This window comes from Anser cygnoides, chromosome 16, assembly GCF_040182565.1.
Source record: "Anser cygnoides isolate HZ-2024a breed goose chromosome 16, Taihu_goose_T2T_genome, whole genome shotgun sequence".
NCBI classification, from domain to species: domain Eukaryota; kingdom Metazoa; phylum Chordata; class Aves; order Anseriformes; family Anatidae; genus Anser; species Anser cygnoides.
Window position 1 is genome coordinate 13468795 of NC_089888.1, and position 21541 is coordinate 13490335.

At 43.1% G+C, this 21541-nt stretch overlaps 1 protein-coding gene and 1 long non-coding RNA gene across 10 annotated transcripts in view; both read left to right on the forward strand.

Moving 5' to 3' along the window:
- The window catches only part of LOC106043483 (uncharacterized), a 162221-nt gene extending 143908 nt beyond the window's left edge, over positions 1-18313 (forward strand). For both annotated transcript variants that reach the window (XR_010825210.1, XR_010825211.1), the window contains one exon: positions 17276-18313. This is a non-coding gene — a long non-coding RNA (uncharacterized lncRNA). The remainder of the gene's footprint in view (positions 1-17275) is intronic.
- A 43-nt stretch (positions 18314-18356) lies between these two features.
- LOC106043465 (xin actin-binding repeat-containing protein 2-like) overlaps positions 18357-21541 on the forward strand; it is a 92430-nt gene continuing 89245 nt past the window's right edge. For 5 of the 8 annotated variants that reach the window (XM_066978103.1, XM_066978104.1, XM_066978105.1 and 2 more), the window contains exon 1: positions 18364-19231. The gene's annotated coding sequence lies outside the window, so the exon portion shown is untranslated. Of the gene's footprint in view, positions 19232-21541 lie in introns of all 8 variants that reach the window. The other 3 variants (XM_066978099.1, XM_066978101.1, XM_066978108.1) reach the window with 2 other exon arrangements.

Genomic DNA, 21541 nt, shown 5'->3' on the forward strand with positions numbered 1-21541 from the left:
GGCTGCCAGTCGGTTTATTCCTCACCTTCTCATTGTGTGCAATGCAACTAATTTCTTAAGGTATCTCATGCACAATAGATTTTATTGTTAGCTGGCTGATTACCACAATGACATTTTTGCACCTGCTACAGCAGCTCCTGGCAAGGAATATGGGGTGCAAGTGCTTGTGCTGAGATGGAAAGTTGTAGGGTATTTTAAAGGGCTCAGCCTCTTCCCCGCAGTGCTCCATTGCAGTACAGTTCTGCTTCTGGATTCTTCTCCCAGTTTGTTCCTGGGCTGCCGCCCATTTTGGCTCTTGCTTCGGAGCAACGTGAGTGCTGTCAGTGAGGTTCTGCCTCATCGGTGGCAGCATTTCCCCTGGTCTGCAGAGCGATGAAAGGTGAGGGTGCAGAATATTAGGCTGCATCGGCTGCTTGGATGGCATTTGTTTGATATAAGGCATAATTTTAAGCTGTTATTTTGCCATGCTCTCTACTTTCCTCATCTCTTACAGGTTTTCTTTTCCTGTTTCTTTGCGTTTTATGGACGAAGTTGTAGTCTCGGTGAAGTTAGTAAGAGTAGGGTTTCATCACACCCACAGAAATTAAGGTTGGTGGTGCACTGTTTCTGTACAAATCTTTCACTGAATCCGTAGCCATTGTATTAAGCTGCATTTTCTCCCTGAATGGCTTAGAACTGCTTGGCAAGAGAGGATTTCAGGCCCTTCAAATCTCACTCCCACCCCCCAATAAAATTAATGATGTTATTGAATGGTTTGGAAGGAAAAATAATGCTAACGAAATTTGCAGTGAAAAACAATGGATGTAAAATGTAAGAGTGTTTCCCTACACTTTTTAGTGTCTTTATCTTGCGCCTGGGAATGCTATTTTGGATGCATGTGTGAAATGGCTATTTTTTCCCCCTTGTAAACAATATTTCCTTCTTGTCAAGAAAGAAGCTTTGCAAAAAGAAAGGAGATAAAGAGAGGGCTACATCCCTGTAAGGGGTAGATGATGGAGTGCTGGTATTGGCATATGTAGAGGTCTGTCTTTTATTTGTGGCTAACTGAAGTGCATTGTGTGTCTGGCTCTGTAAGGCAGTGTACGCCTTGCACAAGAGCTCCCTAATATTCCTGAAACTTTATAAAGCCCACGAAGATACATTTCTTTCCCTTCCCCTCCTTTCCCCCCTTCTTTTGAAACCTTAAAGTGTTGACTGGTGGCTCACTGCGGCACTTAGTATGTTACCACCCTTTCACACCTCTGCTTGTCTACTGTCCCCACCTACTCTCACACTTCTATTGCTGTAATGATGTGTTGCAGAAATAAATTGTGTTGCACAATGAATGCCTAGAAAGAACAAGGGGGTATTTAAAAGCTGAGAAACAGGAGAACTAGTATGGAAAGGGAGAGGAGGGAAGTGTTTTTGGCACATTGAGCTGGTGGAGTATTATAATTCAAGCTAGAAGCTTGCTGCTGTGCCGTTGCGATTAAAACATTCATTTGAATGCTGGGAGTTAAATCCAACAGGAAGGGATCGGAAAGCCCCGGGTTTGGGGTGCTGGTTCAGACTTTTGGGAGATCAGGATGTCACTTACCTGTTTCGTTCTAGGACCTGTATGCAAAAGGAACGCTGGTTTTGGTAGTGTTGGTTTGGTTGGTTGTTTTGTTTTTCTGCTCAGGTCTGGATCCAGAAAAGTCTTGGTCAGGTATTTCTAAAATGGGGATCCTCAAAAATCCCGGTCAGCACTTCGGAGATTTCACTTTATTTTCCTCGGCGTGAGGGAAGAGAGACTTTCTGACAGAGAGAATTGAGCTGAAATAAACCTTTTGCATTTCAGCCATGGTATCCTAACACTGTCCTGTAATTCCACATCTCTTTGGGAAGGTTATGCCCCCGTGATCACGCTTTGAGAGAGCTGAGGCTGTGCTTTGCATTCCCAGCGCAACTGGGCACCAGGCAGCTTTGCATTCCAGGTGCAGAGCTCCTTTGCTCGCTCCTCAGAGCCTGGTGCGGCGAGAGATGCTGCACAACTTTATTATTTTCTTTCCAATTTCGTTAAATTTCAGTGAGCTCAGAATTTGAAATGATGGCTTGCCCTTAAAGAGCTGGTTGCACTTGACAAGTGTGTGGCAGTACTTCATTAATTACAAGCAGCCCTTCCCAGCACAACCTCCGTTAGGTGGAATATTTGTTCGGCGCACGTAATTATCTCTCTGTCGTTCTCTCTCTCATATTGATTCATGTGGAAAAATATGATTAAAACATGAACATCTACAAATGATTCAGAATAACAAGAGAGGAAAGGCCATTGTTTTTTTGCACTGACTATACCAGATTACTATAATTACAGCTGAATGCTTATACGTTTCTCTGTGCCCCCCACCAGACTGCGCGCTCCTCCGCAGCCCCGCTGCACCGTTTGGAAGCAGAGACGTTTCGAAGCAAGCCCTTCGTAAGGCCCTTCTTAAGGATGTTTCTTTGACCCATTAGGAACCTTTACCTTGGCACTTGTACATGTAATCTCTGGCATAAGGTCGTGCGGGGGGGGGCGGGGGGTGGCAATGGGGAAAGAAACACCAACTCTTCAGACATCTGCTGTGGTGTTTCGGCCAAGAGCGGGAGGGAAGTCTGTGCCAGTTCGGCAGCCGCTCCTGCAGCTTGCAGTCGGCTTGCTTTTGATGCCAGCGTTAATAATGTGGGCTTCCCGCTGAGGGGGTGGCACTGCCAGATTCCTAATTAGAATCCACTAAAAGCAGCAAAAGGTGAAGTGGTCATTTCTTCCCACCCCCCGCATCTCCATCTCTTCTCCCGGGGGGTTTGTTCAGCCCTGGGGTAATTTTGGCCATTTGGCGCGATGGAGAAGGGTGAGGCAGGGTCCAGCGTGCTCTTGCCTCAATCTCAAATTAAACAAGTGGAAATGTTGATCTGCTGAAGCCCTCAGGAAGGACTGATTCACCGTGGTGTGTGCGGAGATGACAGAACTAATTTCACACCTCATCCATTGCGCGCAGTGGGCTCGCTTGTTGTGTGCTCTTGCAGCTGGTGCGGACACCGAAGACGGGACGTTGCTTCCCTCTGCTCTTTGATAGGGGCTGCGTTGGAAGAGCCTAGTTCAGAGGTCAAGAACACTTCAGGTGTATCCTATTGGCAGGTCTTGCTTCCTCTTAAGAGGCTATAAATACTGTTCTAGAGGTCCTGTTTGCTCCTGAATACCTTCAGGCCACTTTTGGTCAGTTCTGGGTCAGCTGGCTGATTTGGAGATCCCTGAAAAGGCTCTGGACACCGAGGCCGAGAAATACTTGCATTGCAGGCTTGTTGCATCTGCACCCATGTCCTCTGGGCAACCGAGCCTGGAGCGGGCAGGATGCAGAGGCTCAGCCTGGGGAAACCCGAGCGTCCCACGGGCACCCTCAGCCGGGCTGGTGGTGATCCCAGGAGCTCTGCTCTAGTGGGAAGGATGAGCCATTTGGTGGAAGGGGGAAGAACAGTTTTCAGGATAAGGTTGTTTTTTTTGTTGTTGTTTTTGTTTTGTTTTGTTTTCTCTTCTTCTGTTTGCTTTCCGAAAACAGGGCCCTTGTAGAAGTTTATTATAGATCAGTTCCTCTTTGGTTCCTCAAGGAAGGAATGGGATTAGTTGTAGGAAAAAGAGCAGGCAAAACACAACCTGCAAAACATGGGCCAGAGCTTAGCGGGAACTGTAGACCCAAGCCTGAAGTGACTGTCACCAAAGCCCTCAGGAGGAATGTGCAATGCTTTTTCTCCTTGACAAGAAACAGGGCATTCAGATTTCACTTGTAAGGTTTTGAATTGCAAACCTGGAACTTGGGCTGCACAAAGTTGCTTATGAATCAAAACTGAAGAAAGGAGTCCCGTGAACCCTTGCCAGCTGAAATTACTGACTTTTCCTTGGCTTTACCTATAATTTGCTGTTAGAAACCTGTGATCAGGTTTTAGCCTGTGAGCCAGAAGCAGCCAACTAATCAGCAGCCTTTCTCATTGCCTGATTAAAAGAAATCCTTTAAACTGTCCCTCTTTTTGATCAGTAATGCAGTACGATGCATATTCCAGTGATTGTCATGACTGCAGAACAATGAGTCTTCTGCCCCAAGTGTTTTAACGCAAGTGCCGTGCCTGCTGCCAACAGCGCTCGATGAGCGGAGCTTCGCAAGGAAGGGAAACCGGAGTCCATGCGACGCTTGCCATGAGCTGGTAACTGCCTGCTGGTTAGCACGTTATTCCAGCTCTTTCCTATTTGGGTCCTATGAAACAAAACAATGCCAACGCTCTTTTTTTTTTTTTTGTCTATCTACTAATAAGAACATAATATTTATAATAAATATTTAGGAAAATTTCTCTAACATGTGTACAGATATAGAAGAGCTAAAAAGCTGAAAAACCTCCAGGTTTCAGACAGGGTGAGGCACAAAGGGAAAAAATATTTTTCAGAGAGACAGCAAATGTGTATCTTTTTGTTTGGTGATACGGTATCCACGTAATGTCTCTGAAATGGCCACAGTTAAAGTTCATGCTACATTAGGAAAGCAAAGTGGTTTACATTGAAACTTAATAGAAGGCAATTGTGTTTGAAACATCTGATGCAGAAATAAAACACCTTATGTTTTATGGAAGCGAGGAACTGCATATTTGGCACTTGTTCTTCTTTCTAAACACGTGTGCTCTCTCTATCAGTTTGAGATAATCCAGGCCTGGCTCCTGCCCAGCCACTCCTAACCAGAATTACGCGGGACGCTCTGTGCTCCCCACACGCGGGAACGCGCGCTCCCTCTTGAACCACAAATTAACTTCAGGGAGTTGGCATCTTTTGCAAATCTTCAGCTTTCCAAGAGAAAATCGTTAACAATGGATATTTCTTCCTCTATCAATGCGATCTTTTCTTTGTTTGAGAAAAGCTTGGGTTCTCCTGTTCGTGCAGTGTTTTTGCTGTTACTTGATTGAATCTGGTTCTTGGTGCAAACCTCAGATTTTTGAAGTTCATATCAGAGCACAGTCCGTAGGACTGCTGTAACTATGTTTTATCTGGTTATCTAGGCAACAGGGAAATGTGGATTCACTGACAAAACAACTTTATTTCATAAATAGGTATAGTTATGAAGTGATCCTCCACTTGAACTAAGTTTTCATGTGGACATGTTCCAACCTCTGTTGCTGCTGCTTCTAAATTACATGCTTATTTTTCTTATGCCTTATGCCTTTACTTGACAAGCACATATTTTTATGTAGCTTTACCCCTTGGGATTCAAACTGAAATGTGAACGTCTGTTCTTTGCTGTATTAGGTATATGCAGATGTTCACACCTCCAGAGCGCAGGGGGATCTAAACACGGGAAGTCAATCTGTGAAAATATAATCCGTAATTCACGAACACTAATGCATTTCTGCACCCTCTTCCTTCTGACAGTCTGAAAGTCAATGTAATCGGCTGCTGCAATATCCTGTTTGGTAGCTTAGTTAGGATTTGGATTTGATGACAAGTTTAATGTTTTGTTCCTACAAGGTTAAAGGGCAAGTTTTCAACAAAACTGGAAGTAATAGCCAGAACTCCAAATGCACAGTTAAATGCTCTCCCTAGTACTATATACCTCTTCTCTTTACATTTGACAAAGGGGACAAGAAGCAGATAACGCTACATCATCCTATCACATATTTTACATTCAGACTAAGTTACTCAATAACTTTAAGTAAATGATGTGTTTTATCCTTGACAGGTGAGATAATATGTGAAAATTTATAGTAGTCAAAAGTAGGCAAGAAAATGTGAACTAGTTGGTTACAATTAAGGTTTTATACACTTAGTCTTTTTTTCACAACATTTACTTTTTGAGAATAAATCTAACATTTGATGCAAAATTAAACTGAAGCACTTGGTTTAATAAATGGCGTTTTTTTGATTTACTGACAGAAGGTGAGCACAGCACTGGGACACTTGCGTGTTAATCTGTTTTGAAGACCTAGCACTGGTTAGATGTGGCAACATTAGCTATGCTTTTGGTATAATTTTGTTAGTTATTAAGAATGGAATTAGGATAAGCCCTTTAAAATTTGCATATTCTGCATAATTGTCTGAGCTTCTGACTTTGTTTCCAATTAATCGTATGTGATTGGAAATGAGGATTGGTCTAGAGTTTTGATCTGGGCAGGAAGTGGAGATCAGGTTGTTATATTCCATATACCAGTGTATTAAAGCAGAATTCTCCAAGCTGCTATTTCTGATGAGTAGCAATTGGTCAGATTTGTACTATTTTATACTATGCTAGTTTCCTAAAAAGGAGAACAATACACTTTGTGAAACAGCCTCAAATGTGTGGAAAATGTAATCCCAAAGGAGGAATGTGATAAAGTAGTGAACTTTCTGTGTCAAAATTTTTAACTCTGCTCCTGCTTTACCTTTCCTAAGGGATTAATTTCCATAGCACTGAAGCTGTAAGTTACCTTCCCCCATCATGCTTTGTTTTTGTTGGCTCTTTTGGAGATTTTCCTTTTGCAAACTTCGGTGGGTATGTGAAGGCAATCTGGTTAGCTGCGCCTGAGAATGTGAGGAAGGCAAATCCCTCTGTAAAGAGGAACGGGCATTGTTCTGCATGCTTGAGTAGCACCTTGTACAGCAAAATGTTTAGCAAGGGTAAGGAAACACTCTGCTCCAGAAAGAATGAAGTGCTGAGCTCAGAGGTAGAAAGATGCTTGAGTGCAGAGCTGTGTTTTGCAGGCTAGTTCTCTCCAAACATGTCTCCAAGGTCCAAAGTCTCCAATATGGAATTTCTTCCTGCTTTCAGCTATGGCTGTTCCATGCTTTGAGAGTTCTTTTGTTTTTTTTTTTTTTCAATAGAAGTGATTAAGCTTGAGGCTTCTAGCTTTTCCATTGCTGTCCTTATTTGCCCATCTCTGTCTTTTTTTTTCTTACAAGAACAACTCCAAAATAAACAAGGATATGAAATAATAATACCCCTCCCCCCAAGTTAATGCACACTTAAAGACATTTGAATCCACAGGATATTGCAGGAAAAGCAAGTTTTCCCACATCAACATTAACGTTATCCTAATAACCAGCTGGTGATGTGGCTAAACGTGTCAGTCTTACCTGGGTTTTGTCAGTATTTTTGCTAAAGCCAGAGTTCTTGGCATGCTAGACCTAAGTGAATATCTGGTCCTCCCAGATGGAGGAAGAAATTTAGAAACTTGATCAAAAATAATGATTTAGAACTCAAAAAGACAACTGTCAGTTTAAAATGAAATGTTTTTCAGATTAGCTTCATCCTTCAAGTCCCGAGTCCTGATCTTTTGAATGCTGAGATTTGACAATCCTGAGGTAAGCTGAAGTGAAAAGCCGTTCCTGGTAGGGGAAGACTGACCCAACGACACCCGGGCTCTGCCGCAGTGTGTGCTGGCTAAGTAGGTGAAATGGGAGTTAATATTGCCCTGTGCCACAGCCAGAGGAAGAGAGACCTTCCCTGGGCAGCCTGTGTTCTCTGCGCAGCCACCGGGACAGGAATCCTTCCTTCCCCCGAGCTGCTTGGACATATGGTCAGCTTATGCCTCAGCCCTCGCCCCCGTCTCCCTGGGGGCTGCTGGCTGCGGGTGAGGAGCTGCGATAGCCCCGCAGCTGGCTAGCATCAGTGCTGCTGTCAGCAGCAACTACTAGCCTGGAGCACACACTGCTCCTGTGTGCAGAAAAAGCCAAGTCCCTGCGTGGTTCCCTGGCCCAATCTGTTGAAGACAGTCAGCCTCTCTGAGCAGGGAGCTTTTGTCTTTGCTCCCCTTGATCATACTGACACAACTGATAATTACAAATACATTTCATGTATGATGTCTGTGGAATTCATACGGTGGTGCAGACCTTAGTGTTTCCTGACTCTTTTTAAGTTCTCAGAATGAGCTTTGCATTCGCCTAGGATGGTCTCTCTCTTCCCTTCATCACCGCAGTTGCAGTATGGCAGGAAATCCTTTCTTCTGGGCCCAGTCATCACTGTCTCCTTCTTCCTCTTCTAGCCCCACACTTGAGCAATCCTGTTCCTTGATTGCTATCTAAATTGTCCTTATCATATGCCAGACACTGGAAGAGCTGCAAGGCATCGTTTCCTGCAGGGCAGTGCCAGGCATGTAACATATGCTAGACATCTACAGGCAGATGGGGTTGGTTGGGGCCAGTGAAGCATGAAAAAATGGGAGCTTTGGTCGGAAGAGGCTGAAGAACTCCACAAACTGGTCGGATGCCATATCCCAAGCAATGTTAACAGCTCATTAGGATTCCCTGCAGGGCTGGCAGGTCAACACAGGAGGTCAAAAAAATTAAGAACTATTTTCTTAAGGAAACAGAAGGTAAGGAGGGTTAGATACATACAGCTGGTGTAGGACACAATGAACGGGTTGGTCTGAGAGAAGGCAAAGGGGAATGCTTCGTCTCCGTCTCTGCCTGCTTAACTAGGACCAGCCATCTGTCCATTTTCTACCTGGGATTCTCCCCATGCTGAGCTGAAACTTGCTTTATTATTCAAAAGCAAACTTGCCCAATGGCACAAGATGTTGGGAGGCAGCTGATTCGTGACCTAGCCAAAGACATCGGGAGGAGGGAGCGAGGTTTTCCTTTGAACCAGGCTCTGTAAGCATATGGTAGGCCTTGTACTTCAGGACGTGATCCATATGCTGCTCTTCAGTGCCCATATGCTTTCTATATTTTCAGTATTTATTTATTTTAATCAGGATTGAGTCTCTGATCTTGCTTTTCCTTTTGCTGCTGGCTGTAATTACATTTGGTTGTGCTACTGGAGGTAAGGCAATGAGGTTAAAAATGAACACCAGTGTGTTCAGTTGTGTCCTTTTAACATTGTCTTGTCCTGTGTGTTTCGTGAAGAGAATTGTGTTCTGGGTTAATGGTCTCTAATGCTATTAGTTTGTATTTCTTCTCTGTGTTTCAGCTCAGAAGTGGGGTTTCATTGGCTCGGGGTCAGAGGAGAGGCAAGCTCCAACTATAAGGTTCTACAAACATGAAGCGACGCTCACAGTTTCTTGTGGGGTTAGAGACTACAAATTGGTGTATTCTCATTTCACTGGAAAAAAGACAGAAGCAGGAAGCAGCTCTGGTCTCTGTCTCCAACCAACATGGCAGAATGTGGCCTAAGATAGCCACGATCTGTAGGTACAAAAAAGTGCTATCAGGCGCTCTGTTTATCTTCTCTACTAATGTGGGGGCATTTTGCCTTCAATAGGGCAGTGTTTCCCAGTCTCTTTAGCCTTCCTGGCACATAGGCTATGTGGTGGTGACAGACTCCTTAAACTGGGCTCCTTAAACTGGGTGCGAACGGGGCTGTTGAGGGCCAGCCTCTGCCCTGCAGGCCCGAGCCCAGAGGGGTCACTGCAGCCAGGGAGGAACGGCCTGGCCCATACCCCAAGGAGCACATCAGCAGTGATATCCTGGCCCCCTGCAGCCATCTGCAGGGTCCAGCCTCACCCTAACTCCCTTAGGGTCTGCTCCTTCCTCCCACGCTCTGGCAGGGATGCCGCTCGTGTTCCTCATGCAGCCCTGTGGCAGAGAGCTGGAGTAGCAAGACCCCTTTCTGGCACGTCCAGCCCATAGCCATCTGCAGAAAATCCAGCATTAAAACAACGTATTTGTATGCATTGTAAGTATTCAGCAAAGAACGAAAGCATAATATGCAAAAGCGGAGCTCTTCTTTTTGGACTTGGTTCTTCAGCCTGAGAGAAGTCCTGGTTTCACGCTGCCTGCTGGAGGGCCACGGCTGAAAACAGAAAGTCATTTCTCACAGCCAAAAGGCTTTATGGCCCAATTATTTTAACCACATGCTTTTTGTTTTCTTGTGAACATGCTACTCTAATTAATAGTGAAATCTGATTTCTTTTTTATTTCCACATTTTTATCTTTATAGAAAAATAACTTCTGACAAAATAATTCCTGTTTTGGTTTTGTGATACTAGGGCAGGGGGTATTGGTTTTTTGGTGTTTTGTTTTTTTTTTTTTTTTTCTGTGGGAAGAATGCATTGTGTGATGGGTCTAGTGTTAATGAAACCATACTCTTTTGAGGATTCACACCAGTAATTAAATGCATATTCCTCAATTTTCATTGCATACAAATAACAAATGAGCAGATTGGGTATTTCCTGCATGAATTGATAACATCTGCGTATTATTGGGGGATCAGTGGGGAATACTTAAGTCCTTTATCACTGTGTAGTAACTCACATTAAGATTATTTGGAATCAATGACAGCTTTGTAAGAGTAAAAACTATGTCCTGGTTTCTTAAAGGTTTTATCATTGACGTGTTTTACCACCACAAAATTCTTAGACGTTGAGAAGATGTTATAATGTCAAGGAGTAGGGACAAGACAAGGGCTTTCTTGCAAGAAGAACCATCTCAAATCTTCGTTTAAATCTGATGCTGAGAAGTTTTTCAGATAAGAAGAAGTTAGCCATATTTATCCATAAATATTTTTCAGTTTCATACTTCTCTGAATGTTGTTCTTGGAGAACTGGAAGAGTCAAAATACTACAAAGGATTCTGGTGTTTCTGATCTTAAAGGAAGCACGGGATATAAAAACCTTGCAGGACAACCTGCTTTTCTGAGAATTTGGAGATTCTTTTCCAGACTGGTGCTTTAGAAAGAAAACTGTTTAGGAGCTTCCTGCTGAAGGCCTTTTGGTAGAAAATAATTTTTTTTCAAAATCAAAGATTTTTAAGAAGGATGTGTAAAAGTCCCTTTTAGGAGAATGGGGGCCATGCAGCACTGAACTCCATCTTTTGTGAGGGGTTACAAGGTTGGAAGAAAATGCACATCATATAAGAATATTAAAATAATGTTATTAACAAAGCAAAATATTTCTATGCTCTCCAGTAAAAAAATAATTTGGAACTTTCTGCTCTACCCTTTCCCCTTGACAAATATTATATTTTTGTCTGAATTAGAAAGGGAAGTCTAATGAAAAATACTGGAGTTTTCATAGCACATGAATTCCAGTGCTTAATGAACTCTAGTTTGGAAAGGTAGCCTTTTAACAGAAAATATAGGAAAGAACCTGAATTTCAGATCTTCCAAGGTTCAGTCATTTCTCTACTTCAGAACTCACACTATCACATTAACAGAGGTTGTCATTTATTCCTTGTAACACTTTTCTCAGGTGGAGAATAGAAACCAGCTCTTTGAGATTGCTACAAGGTAATTCATTGGACAGTCCCTTTCCATCATAAGCAGCCAGGGAACGTGACAGCCTCACTTGGCTTTTCCAACCTGGGCAGGTAGGCTCTGCTTTCTTAGCCTGTACAAGCCTGAGGCTGTTCTTAAATCAGTTGCTAATAGTGATGTTAATCATTGCTCCACTGAGGCTTAAATGACAGTCTTCCTTGCAGTTCTGGAAAGAACGTCATCATCTTGGAACATACTCTGAGAAAATTCACATTTTAACTCTCCTGGAGAAGTAATGGAAAGTACCCGTGTTGTTTTACTGCAAGACTTGGATGGGATTTTCCAAGCACAAGTAGACAATAGAGGGCGAAACCAGTCTTGGCTGAATTTTAAGAATCCATCTCAGGCAGGATACGTCCTTGATACAGAGGAGAAGTAAGCAAGGTCATGAGTGTTTTCTTGAACATGTTGCTTGCATGCTGAGCAAACTGTCTTATCAGCCAGGAGTACTTTGGCACTCCAGGCTCCAGGTAGAGTGAGAGCAGAGTAACACCTGCATCGCACAGTTTCAGGAAATCATCTTCCTTGTCCACACTAAAGAGATGGAACTGGGTAAGAAGAGGGGAAGGTGTGAGATCCAGACCTCATCTCTCTGAATGGGAAATACAACCATTTTCTCTTTGTTCTGCCAGTGAAATTTCGGTGCATCTGTCATTTTCTCTTCTTTCACCATTTAAATGAGAAGAAACAAACAGATCTGAAAATGTCTCCAGTAACTTACAGCACTGAGCTTTGATTCACACTTCCTTTAATTCACTGCTGTGAAAAATGGGCTGGCATCCTACTGTGAATTTAAATACTCCCAACCCAGGAATAAATGGATCCCATGGCTCATTTATCTTTCAGCTATTAATTAATAGTGGTTAATTGTAGTTATGAACTGCAGCATTCCAGTCTCGAGCATCCATACATTTTATTTAATATATTCTGATGAAGGTGGAGTCAGCGAGTTGGAGAATAATTAAAACAGCTCCTTGCCATTAGCTTCTTACAAAACCTCAGCTTTCTCATGAATTCTTTCCTACAAGACTTGTAAGATAACTATGTCTACCTCTTTAGAGAGTTGTTTCGTGGCCCTGTGAGCAGATCCTGTCCTTGATGTCATACGCTAAGCTCTTACTACCTTTCCCTGCGTTGCACTAGTAGAGTAACATTGCACATCTATGTCCTTGTTCTAGAATCACAGGATGAGAACCGTCTCTACTCTTACTTCTACCTCTTTGTGCAAAGAAATAGCTGACAATATGAGTAGGGTGATTCGACTGCAGACTCACAGATATGAAGATAATTTCATGACTTTCTTCTGTATGAACTTCCAGAAACTTTTTGGTACCTCAGAAAAGATAGGTTGTAGAACAGGGCTAGGACAGTATTTTGCTTAGATGGACAGCATTTTCTTAATTCACAATTCACATTTCCTTTTTCTGGAGACATTCGAGTAATGTTTTGCTGCGTTCTGTTGAGATTTCAGTTACTGTTGTTGAAATAAAGATATTTTAAGCTTATGGAAATACAGAACGTCATTTAGTCAAACATACTAGTGAGCTTTGGTTTTGAAGCTCATGCCTGAAGTTTCATTTTGGGTGTAGACCTACACTTGAGGCACTTTGCGTAGCTCTAGGCAAAGTGGGGGCCCACGAGGACTGGCAGGTGTGAGGGCACAGGCACTGCAAGCTCTTGGGGCTGTTTCCTGTGAGACTTCCTCCTGAAGGCAGCTATTGTTTGTTTAAGAGAGAGCCGTATCCACTCTGCTCCCAGTGGCATCCTGAAACATACTTGCAACACAGAAAAAATGATGACTCTAAAATTGGGTTGATGATAAAGCTTCCCCCCACCCCTCTTAAATGCTTGTGGCTGAGCTCTGGCAGAGAGATGTCCTGTTGGAAACTGAACTTCGTTCATCTGTGCTCTGGTGGGAACCCTGTGTTCAAGATAAACATGCTAGTGCTCTTTGAAGTTGTTTGCTCATCAAAAGCACAGTTACTTTGTTTGTTTTATGCTTGATACTCCCGTGAGATGCAGTTCAATTTATGGTATAAAATCTTGCTGAAGGAAAGCAGTTTCAAAAAAAAATAAAAAATACACTGCTGAGAAAGAAAGAATATTGCCCTCAGAGTCCATTGTATCTTTCTTATCATACTATTAACGGATTTTTGCTTGTACTGTTTCCATAATTCATATGAAAAACCTTCACTCCCCACCCCGGTGTCACCCCTCTGATACTTTTTAAAGTATTCTGGGGTTAGGCTGCATGCAACATCTCTTGAGATGTTAAGCTGGGCCCAGAGATAGTGGTCTGGTGATAAGACAGTAGCTGCTTCTTCGGTTATGATCTTTGACTGCCATTGTTGTTGGATTAGAAACCCCTCTGTGGGAGCAATCATTCACTCCTGCATCCCATAGGATGGAAGTTACTGACATAATTTTTGATGGCAGCTTTTAGATGGTTTTATATCCTTCTAGATTGGAAGATACACAAGTTCTGAGCCTAGGCAGTATGTGAAGGTGAAGTACACATTGCAGGTAGAGCATCAGGAGGCATTATGGAAGCATTATAGTAGGACGGGGTGAGTACTGTTCCTCATGATGACAACATCCTCACACGCTCCAGGACACACACACAAGTGTTAATGACTGAAGGTATTTGAAATGTATTTATATCAGTCCCATGGCTCATTGCACTTTTGTGCAAAGATAGAGAAATTCCAGCCTTTCAGAGCTGAGCTTCAGATGGGAAAACTATGTCTGTCCCTTACCTTTCTTGGTCCCATGGACTCAGCATGGGTCCACTAAGCCTGGGTTTTTGGAAGCACCGATATGCTTCACCTGTAGTGTGCTTGTTCTCACAACCAGGGGTTCCTTTCACTGGCTCCTAACTGCTGTTCTCAATTTGTTTTGACTCAGTCTTGCCGGGAGCCTTCTAGGAATACTCTCTTGTGAGTTGTGACATCTGAATTGCAAGGACGTTGTTTTTTGAGGTTGGGAATTCAGCATTCACAATTTCAAGAGACGTCGAGTGCTATCAAGTTTTTTGCTAATGACAAACTGAAGTTTGGACTTTCTCTTTTTTAATCACAATTTGGAAAAAAAAAGAAAAAAAGAAAAAAAAGAAGAGTTTTAGAAATTAGTCGTAGTAATGACCTGCTTTAAAATGTAAATTTATGTGTCTTGTGCAGGTATAAAATAATATAATCTCACACTCACATAATCTGAGTGTGACAAATCTGTATCAGCAATTTAGAGCAAGAAATGTACCATATACATATATATGCTTATATATTTGCTTTACGAATGAGTAAAAATGCATTCTAAGCGTCATAGTTGAGGTGCGGGGAGTTTGCCATGACTTGCTAAACGCTCAACAAGATGGGAAAAGAACATGACTTATTTTTCTTACGTTGTGCTTGCTTTTTCTTGGGGAGAAGTGTTTCTTTTCTATCTTTCTGGCCCACATTAATGATAATTGATACATCTGAAGAAGTACTGATAAATTAAATATAATTTTAAGCTTCTCCAGTGCCTCCCGAGAATCCTGAAGTAATTTGCTTTTAGTAAAGAATTAAAGAATGCCACTGTTATGAAAATGGCCATCTTCGTAACGATAATTTTTTAAAAGGTGGGAGAGCTAAATCATAGAAAAGCTAAGCTCGGGATTTTCAGAGCACTTAAAGTACATTTTTGTGGTTGTTTGCTTTGAGATTGCTTAATGTAGTCATCTAAAATTCAAGGCTCCTAAAATCACTCCATGGAATCGCTCCATCACTACATGGATTTTGCCCAAGATCACAATGGGAGTCTGTAGTAATGCTGGGCCCAGAATCTACATGCTGATTCTGACCTTGCTTAAGCTAATCTTAAATCTTCTGTAGCTATTAATGTCAGTAGATTTACTTTTGATACAATGTTACTGTCACTAAGATTAAAAATTCAGATCTCCAGACTTTTCATCCTGCGCTTTAGCTCAGCAGAAAATAATTCTCTCTCCATATGCTATTTTTTGGATAAGCCTTTAAAAAAAATAAAAATTAAATGCTTATCTCAGTGTATTCTTTTGGCAAAAGTGAACTGGAAATCTCAGCTGGAGTTTTCTATTCTGGTTGTGTTAGAAATGTCTCAGGAGCAGCTTCCTTTGCAGTGTTTCAGTGCTGCTCATTTTGCTCCCATTCGCAATATCATCAACTGAAAAATAAAATTTAAATGTTGTTCTTTTAAACTTAAGCAAAATATTCTGTTTGATTCATTTAGCGGTTGTCTGAACACTTTCATATTTTTAGAGTAGTGCTGCACAGTCTGGAGACAAGATCACAAGTGATTTTAATGTTTTCTTTTTACCACTTAATGCCAAAGGTGGGATTTTATTCATTTATTTCTGATGCTGCTCCTAAGTTCACTCTCAGACATTTGGCAGTCACCGTTGGGCATTATGCATAAAACCATTTTTCCTTTCTCATTTTGTTTTTATGTGCACACACGGGTAGTGACACTGCAAGAAGGTAAAAGTTCAGTTGTGTACGGATTTCACATTTTATCCAATTGTTCATAAGACCATCGCTTTTCAAACAGATTTGATTAACTGCTGCCCCTAACTGTGAATTTCTTAGTTACTTTATGGTGTTCATAAGACCATCGCTTTTCAAACAGATTTGATTAACTGCTGCCCCTAATTGTGAATTTCTTAGTTACTTTATGGTTTTAATCATAAGTGGGAATAGGCTTTAAGCTGTTGAGAACGCTTCCTCTCCTGTGTAAGGGCAGCGCTTAGATTTTGTCTGTGTCTCTCAGCTGTGGTTCAGTTTGTGGGAGCTATGAGAATGTTGCTTTTGCAAGCAAACTTCACCAAGGATTTAAATATTTTAAGCGCTTTCAGACTTTACATCTTCAACAAGGACCTCTTGTGTCTGGGTTTATCCTCAGATATTTACATTGACATGTAATTGGCTATGAGAACAACCTCCTGTATTCTGCTAACGAGAGGCGATGCTGGATAGCCTGGCTCGCTCCATGAAATTGTGCACGGCCTGGTTTGTGCTAGTATCTCAGCTTGTTTTACTGGTGTGTCATCTCGGAGGGACTTGGCAATGAAATTAAGAGTTGGTGGAAAAAGGTTCACATAAAAGAACAAATGAATGTTTCCTATCTTCTGTCCATAAAGTCTGGTTTTTGGACAGTGCAGCTCCTGAAGTGTGTACCATATGTAAGTACTCTTTAAAGCTGGTTCTTCTTTAATGTCATGACCTAGAGAACAAATACAGGATTGTTGAGTGGATGAGCTGCATCTTTTTTCCCTTCTCTTTGTTCGTTTTTTCTTAATTTCTACATTCATGTTTCAGTCCTCTGGTTTTATTTGCACGTGGCATCAAATAGACCTTTCGGTTCTGTATTGTCAATGAAAATCAGGAGTCCCCTCTGAATCAGCAAACACCGAGTGAAACCAGGAGGCAATAAGCAAAAAGCGTTGCCTGCAACTGGGCAGTTTATAAAATAGGCAACTACGAGGGCCTGGAGGCCCGTTGGGAGTTGAGATTTTGACCTATTTGCTCGACTGTGGAAATTAGGATTGTATGTGGAGTCTTACGTTGCTGATACCTTAATTTGTTGTCCTGTAGCTTCAGCTTTTTGAAGTAGCTTCTCGAGGCCCCTCCGCTCCTGGCTCCCAGGTTGCAGCTTCAGGATTGCCGGGGAGTTTTGGTGCTGGGTGAACTTAGCAGAAAAGTCACAGTCTTGCATTGACACTGGCTGTCCCGTCCTGCCTCCCTCCCTCTTCACTGTCAGTTAATTTAGCTAATTTCTTCCCTCTTAAATTGCTCCCTTCTGCTTAACAGCTTTCACAACTTGTTTGCAGCCCCCCACAGTCACTGTGGTTACACATCCTTTTCTAAAGGATGTATTAGACTGTTTGTTTAGGCTGAAAGCTGCTGAGGGAAGGTTTGCAACTGTGTTTTCCTGCTGTCTCACACAAACAAAGCCTGACCATTGTTTATTTCCAAATGCACTGCAATAAAAACAGTTGATGTTGCATGCATTAATCAAAAAAGTTGCAACACAGAGCTAAATCCCTTTCTTACATTGCTGTCCCCCAGGATTGCGCGGATGGGCAAGAGAATGGAAAACGTGGCCCACAGCAGCTTCGACACGTGGCACAGAGATTGCAGCTCCGAGAAGGCCGTTTCACCTGCTCTCTCCTCCTCACTCGTTCCTGGCGGTGGCTCCACTTAAAGCTTGGACTTGTGGCTCCAATCAAGCGAGCGCCCGAATTCCTAGAGGTACCATTTTGCAGCAATGTGAGCCTAATTGTTTCTAGATTGAATATTTTCATGGGATATCAGTCTCAGTGTTTCTGGAATTAGCATGCTCACTGAAGGATTGAAGATGCTTATCGGGCCCGACAGCTTTAGTGTCAGCGGGATCATCGACAGCTCTGCGAAACTTAGCTGGGCTGGCGACAATATTTATTTATGCGGAATGGAGACATATGGCCAGAATCATCCGCTCCCTTTCCTCAGTAATTAAAACATCTGGGAGCACAAAAGGGCTGTAAGAAGAAAAAAACCCCTCTCTCTGCTAAATAAAACAGGAGTGCGGTGCCTTTACATAAGTGCCCAGGCTTTCTTTTGCCATCACGGCAAGGTCTCTGGAGGACCAACCTTCTCTAATGTTTTTTGAGAGCATGACAGTCAATAGAAATGCAACTGAACTGAGCACAGCACTCAAACTTTTTATTAATACTGTATCTTGCTTTATTTTCCAAAGGACAGATTTTAATGCTCCTGAGAGGAATTGGGGATTATTTAAAGAGTAGCAAAAGCATACTGAAGTCATCAGCTGTTTTACAGACCATGATTACACACTGATAGCTTCTCTGTCTGGAGTATTCTGTAGATATATCTCTGATAAAACACTATTTCACCGAGAGTTTTGAGGTTCAAATTCAGACCAGGGCAGTATGATGACAGCTGTTATCATTTGATGGATATTCGGTACAGTGTGCAAAGCGTGTTTAATGCAGTTTTATGCAATTTTCAGAGATTAGGTGTCCCAAACAAAGCCATCACAAAATGAAGTAATTTTCTAACTTCTTGGCCCTTGCAAAATCCCCAGCAGAGCTGTATTTTCTCAGCCCTGCAAGGTTGGACTTTAGAGGAGGGATCTTATTTTTGATATATGACTCTTCTAAATCCGAAAATCTGTCATCTGCAGAGATGGGTAGACATTCTGAGAGTTATGTTGTTTTATTGCACACAGGGCTCACACAGTGCTGCCTTGTTGAGGCTTTACTTGCGTCACCATCATCTTACTTCTTTTTTTTTTTTTTAAGCAGCCTCTGATCATGATTTGAGTGATCTTCTTGAAGTACCCCAATCGCACCCCATCCAGGTTTTGCAGGCAGCAGTGAATTTACCCTCACAGGATCTCCTGTGGAAAGAATAGGGAAATGAGGCAAAGAGATGAAATAGGATTCACCCATGATCATGTAAAAAGTCTGTGGCTAACCTGGAAATTGAATAGAGCCCCTCTGAGACACCTACTGCGACAGCTCTGTGTTTTGGAAGTACAGCCAAGCAGTACTCCAGCAAGGAACCTGCCTAGAAGGTCGTAATGATCTTTTATGATCCTATATTCTGTTGAAGTCAAAAAATTGATGCCACTTAGGAATGAAACAATAGATTATTTCTGTGAAGAATGCTCATTTGTCAGTCCCAGTCTGTGAGGTCTGCACCTGTGTGTGTGAAACAGGTTGGGCCAAGCAAGGATAGAGCTGGTAACAGATTGCTTAGTGCATTCACCTGCTACGTGGGGGCTGGGGTTAACATCTCCTCCCTGCCTGGTGCAGAGCAGGAGCTAGATGCTGTCTGTCCCATATCTCAGGGAAGGATATCAGGTCCTTGCCTATTTATTATGAGGTATCTTGTTTAAAAACATTTTTGAGAAGTTGTGACACTTGGGTACCTTTGCCGTCAGTGCTCTGGGAAGCATCTAGCAGTGACAGAGCAGTGGCTCACGACATCTGAAGACTGGCATCTAGAGACTGCTCCAAGGTAAGAAGCTCTCTGCAGGCAGTCATGGGGCTGCGGTTTGTTGCTGTATGAAGTAGCATCCCCTGCCTCCCATCTCTTTTCTGACCGTGCTTGTCTGTGCCTAAAGTAACTTCAGTTTGCCAGGACCTTCTCTTGTGGGGTGGGATGCGGTCTGGTCCCGGGTTTGTCTGTAGATACAGACTCAGTGGCTCCAGCATCAGGGAAGAATGCAAGGAGCTGTAAGGAAGGATGTGGGATGAAATGCCCAGTTAGAAAGGGTGGGTGAAAGGGCAGAAGAGGGGCAGTGAGGAGGAAAAAAGCATGAAGTTCTGTACTGGGAATTTAGGAGAAAGCATGGGACCCCAGCAGCTGCTGGTGTTGGTTTGGTCTTGATACTCAGTTTTGCTTCCAGCAGGACCCAAGCAAGCTAAACCAGGGGCCGTTGGCAGTCATACCCACACTAGCTTTAATACAGTGCTGGAAGCCTCTGCAGCACAGCACACCTGCACTAATTTAGCTCTTTGTCAATAAAATTAGCTCTTGTGGAGTGCTGCGGCATTTCCAGTAACTGAATTGGCTTCTTGACCTGGCTGGGTCAGGCTGTGCTGCACTGTGCTTTGGGCAGCACTGCCTGAAGCAGAGGTGAGGCATATATAAGCAGGGCAAAAAGGGTTGTTCACTATCCATCTTTTTGTCTTGTTACTCCTTCTCCAGGTACTTTACGGGTTCCACTAGCTGCAGGAGGCTAGTCCTGCATTATCAGTGGCTGTTACATTTAGCAGAATAGCCCAAGTAATGACAACAGAAGAGTTTTTCCTAAAGAAAACTTACACTAATAGAGGTCCACTCGGATATTTTTGTATGACCCAACTGAAGCCTTGGAAATGTCTAGCTAGCACAAAGATTCAATTAAGCCCAGTGCAGTTACAGGTGTACTTCCTAACTGAAGTATTTGACATCCACGCAGATGCTTGGCAACACCTATCCTGAACAGCAAAGTAATTTGCTCTGACAAGGTGGAGAATGTGAATGCTCTCCATGCGATGGCTTCGTTACCTGCACTAATAGCTTAAGTTTCAGCAGGTGTCGTTTTGCGAACTGTGGAAGAACCCAACAGATGTGCTGGGAAGAAGGCCGACACTGCGGGGGCAGGTGCTAGTGTTACTGGGGGGAGAGCAGGAGTCTGCAGGCAGCACCTTGGGTCCAATTCTGCCTTCACTTCCTTAGGCTCAAAAATCTGGGACATCTTCTCATAGACACCGATGTCATTTTACCTTGCTCGCATGCCCTAAGGACTGTGACGGTGCCACGTGTGACAACTTGATGTTTTTTTACTGTGGGGAACTGTATGGGAGTGTTTCAGTTTGGTGGGTTCCACGTTGCTGCTTTTCCACCCACGGCCAATGCCCCCAGCCAGATGCATGCTCTGCTTCCATGTTTCTGGCTTCCTAACAAGCCCAGAAACCATCCAGTCCCTAATAAATTCCAGTGTTATCAACCCATAATTCCTTCAACCCCAGTCGAGTACAGACAAGCACTTAACGAAGTATTTAGGGGCTGTGTTTGCTGCTTGCTTTGGAAGATGTAGCTGCTGGCATGAGCGGAGTTCTTCTTAATTTATAGCATTAGTTAATTTGCCCTGGAGACTCGGGATCCTAAACTGTCCTGGTTCTGTGTTCTAGGCCCTATTGAATGGCATAATGAGGGTGACCATGATTTAGTGTTGTTCTGGCTGGTGTAAACAAGGGATGTTGGATTCAGAAAGACCCCAGTGCTCAAACAAAAAACAAATCTCAGAAGGATTTGAAACCAAGATATACACAAGATTAGGAGTTTCTGCTTTGTTTCTTTATCAGCCTTCATTTAACCCCTAATCTTCATTTCCCCCTGTGCTTTACAGCTAAAAATGTGATTTAAAAAAAAGAAAAAAAAAACGGAGCTGGAGACATCTCATAGAACAGAAAAAAAATTGCAATTATTTTATTTATTTAGCAGCGGGCATTTATTTTTAAAGGAGACAACAATCACTCACGTCCGTGCTTCACACAGGGTCATAAATAGTGTAACAGTTGGTGCCGGACGAGCATCTACAGCACTTTTCCATTTGCCTCCCTTCAGAACCCCTGGAAACTCGTCCCGTCCTCCCCTCGGATGTGGCAGCCACTGGTGGAGCTGGCACCCCTCTGGTCCCCGGCTGTTCTGGATGAGTCCCGGGCCCTGGGGAGGGCGGTGGCAGCGCTGTGGGGCGGCTGCCAGGAGGCACCGCGGGTGCTCCCCAGGGTAGGCCCCGGCTGTGGGCCTGTTCCTCGGGCAGCAGCTCCGCGTCTGCAA